General features: G+C 49.3%; 1 long non-coding RNA gene across 1 annotated transcript; it reads left to right on the top strand.

The window, feature by feature from the left end:
- The first annotated feature begins 729 nt into the window (after positions 1–729).
- LOC102382454 lies at positions 730–4,321 on the top strand. Its single transcript, XR_323110.2, has 4 exons — positions 730–785; positions 1,633–1,778; positions 2,256–2,378; positions 3,301–4,321. It is a non-coding gene; the product is annotated as an uncharacterized LOC102382454 (long non-coding RNA).
- Positions 4,322–4,752: the final 431 nt, after the last annotated feature.

Below are 4,752 nucleotides of genomic sequence, written 5' to 3'. Positions count from 1 at the left end.
CTAAAAGAAGGAAAATTAACTGTGCCTTTCTTTATTTTCCGCTTTTTCTCTCTGGTGGACTGAGGCAAGGGAATTGGAATAAAATGAGAAAACTGTCAGTCTGCAATGCTTGACATTGGTAGGGTACTGCTGTGAAGAAGGTTTTGCACTGCTTAATGAACAGCAGTATCTATCCAGACTGGGAAATGATAAAAAAGAACAGGATTGAATGCACTGGCATTGTGAGGCTTCTGTTCTCCAGAGATGTGGTTTAGGTTACCTTTGGAAGGCCTTCTGTTCCCTTGGCTGCCTCTATTCAAGCAAGTCAGATACTCCCATTATGACCCAGGGACATTTGCTCCATTTTTTTCCACAGATGTTAACAGCTACTTCCAGAGCAAGTCAGGGCTGAGAAACATTCTCAGGAGACTGAATGTCTGATCCTAAATACTCTCCATTCATGGAACTCCTCCTGACCTCAGGAGGGATTGTGTATCGGGGAGGCCTGCAGAACTGGATCTTTTTTGGCTAAAAGGAGGCTCTGCTGAGAAACCTTCCAAGTGTGTTTTTTCTGCTTAAGTGGCACCAAGCTTAAGAGGTTGGGTGCTCCTGCTACTTTGAGAAGGCAAGATGCACAAGAAACAGCTTGCAGGTGTGGCAGGGGGAAGTTAGGAGCTACAGGCCCTAAAGGGGCTGGGTTAGTAGGATATAAAACCAGGGCTTAAGCTGAGCAGGCTGTGTAGCTCTGAGAGCTGTGGAGGGAAGAGCTCTGGAGCAGCAGGGTGCTTGACTGATATTGAGCTGGAGTAAGCAAGGCTGGTGGTTTAGGGATTGAGACTCTAGGGGCAGTGGAGGTCTCAAATAGCCTAGGAGTGGGCCCAGGGCCTGAGGGAGAGATGCCAAGGTCCAGGAGCAGGGCCACAGGCAGGGTCATGGAACAATACTCCATGAGGGGTGAGAGCCAGGGTTAGGGATCCATAGCCCATGAGGGCAAGAACAAGTATGGTCAGGAAGCCCGTATCCTGGGAGGTCTCAACTGGACTGGGAGTGGGGCCAGTGCCAGGGCCAAAGGCTGAGGAGGGGCCACAGCCAGAGACTGTTGGGGCTAAGGAGTGTGCACATCAAAACTGGCCTAGGAGCAGGGCCAGGGCCCTGGCAGAGGGGGTCAAAGGCCAAGGAGGGCTATTGCCAGGGACCTGCAACCCAGAAAAGGGGAGTGACAAGGCCAGAGGCTACTGTCTCTGAGAGGTGGAAATAGTATCAGGGACCCAGGGCTCTGCCCAGGAATAGCCAAGAGGGCTAAGTGCTTGGGCATGAGTGGAAGGAGACAGAGGCTGGAGCCTAGGAGGGACAGAGAATGCAGACCTGAGCTAGTGAGTGATCAGTAACATCTGTGAGGCTTGGACGTGGCTAAAGGGGAGATGAGGAGCCCTTAAGGTGATGAGCAGCGACATCTGTGTTCTCATTTGGGAAGCTCTGGGGCAGCCTCCCTTTTTATTAAAGCTAACTTCATCAAGGTATGGCAGATAGAAGGGGAGATTGCCCAAAGAAAGTAAAGTTGAAAAGGGCTGAGTGGGCTTCAGGGGCTTTGTGGCCACCCCTGGTGAGGACCCTGTTGCATCTCCTATCCCTGACTTTTCTCTTCGTATTTAGGAAAATTAGATTAAGGCTTAGTCTACCTAACAGGGCTGCAACTGCAGGTACCCTGCTGACAAAAGGAGTTTTCTGCTGCCAGGATTTCACCAGCTTCTTGAAATGGGCGAAGCTTTGCCAGCAGAAGCCTTCTTCCACAAGGAAAGGTGTGTCCATAATGAGCATGCTCCCAGCCTAGCCATGTTAGCTATGAGGCATGATTTTTCTCCCTGTCCTAGCTGATACAGTTGTGCTGGCAGCAAGCCTAAAATTAAGGTAGTGCTCTGGTTGTCCACTTTTTGTTGTGTTACTGTGGGTGCCTGCAGTCTCCACCCCTCAACCATACTGTATATCATTAACTTCTTCCTTATGGACTAAACTGTCAACTTAAGTATCTTGTTTTTATATTTAGGATTTGATTTTTTTTTGGAACTGATGATTTCATGAGGCCACTTCCAGTCCTACTTTCCTATGATCAGGGGTCCCCTGGATAAGATGGTGCTAGGGTGAGCACCCTTCCCTAACTGGGCCGGAATGGGATCATCAAGTCCTGGTCCCAGGCTGCACAATTCCACGACAGCATTTGTCTCAGATTATCAGTCTTGTGCAGGGATCCATGGGAAACAATGGGTTTCTCTTTGCAGGTAGGCAGTGTTCCAGCCTGCACGGAGCTTCTGGGAGTGGGTTGCAGGGAGCACCATGTACATATGCGCACCTGCACCTGGCTGGCAAGACAGCTGGGCAGCCTGGAGAGCAGCTCCCTGCAAGTAAGTTTATGGTGGGGCAGGGGGCATGGAGGAGGCAGATTGAGGTTCCCACAGTGAGGGAGGGAATGGGGCAGGGGCTGGGAGCACTGCCTAGCCAGGAAGGTGCATGGGGCTCAGGGCCAGGAGTAGGACAGAGCCACAGGTGGCTCATCCAGGGGGCAGAGGAGGGGACCCCAGATTTGTGACCCCCAGATTTGTGTGCAGGGCAGAGAGAATGTAGCCTGAGCTCTCCATCCTGCTGGCTTTCCCCCAGGAACCCCACTCTGCCTGCCTAGCAGCAGCATGGAGTTGTGCCTCCTGCTGCTGCTGGGTGGGCAGGGGGTGCACAGATGGTGCAGGCAGGGCTCTCAGGGCAAAGGCAGTAGGGTGGGGAGCCCCAAACTTGCAGCTGACAGCTTGCCCCTTCTGGGGTCTGCTCTGGCCATTGCGGGCAGTGGCGGGGGGGGGTAGGGAAGGAGAGGTGGGCATGTGTCCCACCTTTCCATTTTGAAAAGATGGTCACCCTAGACAGTGCTCTTTGAAATGCTAGAGACTTCATCAAGGTGCCAGCAAAATTTGGAAGAATCTAGTGAAAAGAGCCAGGGAAATAGCCAGGTCAACATTCCTCACCTACCTGTTTCACACTTATTGTCTCTCATAGCCTCTGCCATGCATTTTCATAGACCTGTATTTTGCACATTAGCTTCTATTCCACCCAGGAGAGCACAAAACACCAGCAGACTCTCCCTATGCCAGAAGAAGGGTGCTTGTGTCTGAAAGCTTGCAAAAAACAATTTTTCTAACTGTTTAGTTGGTGTAATAAAAGATATCACATTTACCCAATGAACCCTGTCTGCCAGGGAAGTAGAGAGAAAGCTAACATCAAATTAAATATAGCAAGGCCTCTTGAAATGGGTGTACATAACAGCTGCCTTTATTTCAGGCCCTTTGCTTGGGGATAGCTGGAACAATAGGAGCTACTGCCACAGACGCAAGCCACGCGTGAGGCTGATCAGGAATCTGCAGCTTGTGGGCCAAATGTAAACGTGGGGCAAGGCAGGATTGAATGTAATTGCAGCTGTGCGTGTCTGTGCCTGGCCTGCACTAGAAAGTTCTACTGATATGACCCCACCAGTAAAGTATCCATAAGCCTACAAAACCCCAGGTCTGCGTCAGCTGAGTGACATCACATTCTCGAGCAACAAAATCCACACAAATTTGTTCTTGTTGGCTGTAGCAGTATCCATCAGCAATCCCAGAATGATTGGTGCCAACTACTCTGGTCAAAATTATAAACTCCCTCTAGCCACCTATCGCCTGCTCTTTCTTTTGGAAAAAGTTTCTTTTCTTACTATCCATCCATTTTTATCACAAAGAGACATATGCACTGAAGCCACTTACACCTGCCTTGAGCAAGAAGGAGGTTCTTGATCTCAGCCTATGGGGAGAGATGGTGTGGAAACTCAAGAACAAAGATATTTACAAAGAGATAGTGGGGACATGCAGGTCACGGGGTCCAAACCAGGCAGAAGCAGTGCCAGCCCAAAGCCAAGGCTAAAGATTCTGCCAGTTGTACCCCACTGTGAACCCGAGAACAAAAAATCTGGAGCCATCCCATAAAGGTTTCCCTTCTATCAGTGAGCTCCTTGCCATTCTTGGCAATGACCCAGCCAACACCCCGTTTCTGTGGATGCCTTCCAGGACACTGAGGAACAGGCCTCTTAGCTAGGGGAGGAAAGGGGGGTATAACTTCTGGGCAAGGATGAGGGAGAAGCTTATACAGATGTTGCCCTGGCTTGGCCTGTCAGCCACTCTTCTGAACACAGGATGGCTGAAGTCAGAGCTTGTTCCAACGGACAGAGTACAGTAAGGAAGTCAAAGACAGCTCTGGTAGTTGCTGCAATTTTTTCCTACCCCCTCAGCACATTTCCCTTTCCTCAAAGTGATCCTGAGGACAGAAAGACACAGAAAGGAGCAAAGAAAACCTAGATACAGCCAGGGAAACTCTTGTGGTTAAACCATCTGAAAAAATTAAGCAAGTGAGCAGCTGGGTAAAACACTGGCTAGATTAGATTTGTGAGCTAAGAAATTGTCCTCCTTGATCCCTGCTATGTTCAGGGAAACAAGACTTTTGTCAATGGATATAAACAGAATTGCATCCAAGAGATTCTCTTCTCCATCATGAATTTCTCTTTCCAGTGCAGGATCCTGAATTTTGAATGCTCAGGTCCAAAGGGGCAACAATACTAAAAAACCCCACATGACAAAACATTGTTCAGGAACTGTAGATTCTAGAGCAAAATTTTAAAAACACCTGAACCTCTCTTATCAGAAGGAAAGCTAGTACTATGCAAGAGACAGAGCCTACTAGATGATTTGAAAGTAGGAAGTACAG

Source organism: Alligator sinensis, unplaced genomic scaffold (genome assembly GCF_000455745.1).
Source record: "Alligator sinensis unplaced genomic scaffold, ASM45574v1 scaffold777_1, whole genome shotgun sequence".
Lineage (NCBI taxonomy): Eukaryota > Metazoa > Chordata > Crocodylia > Alligatoridae > Alligator > Alligator sinensis.
This window is presented reverse-complemented; position numbering and strand designations above follow the sequence as displayed.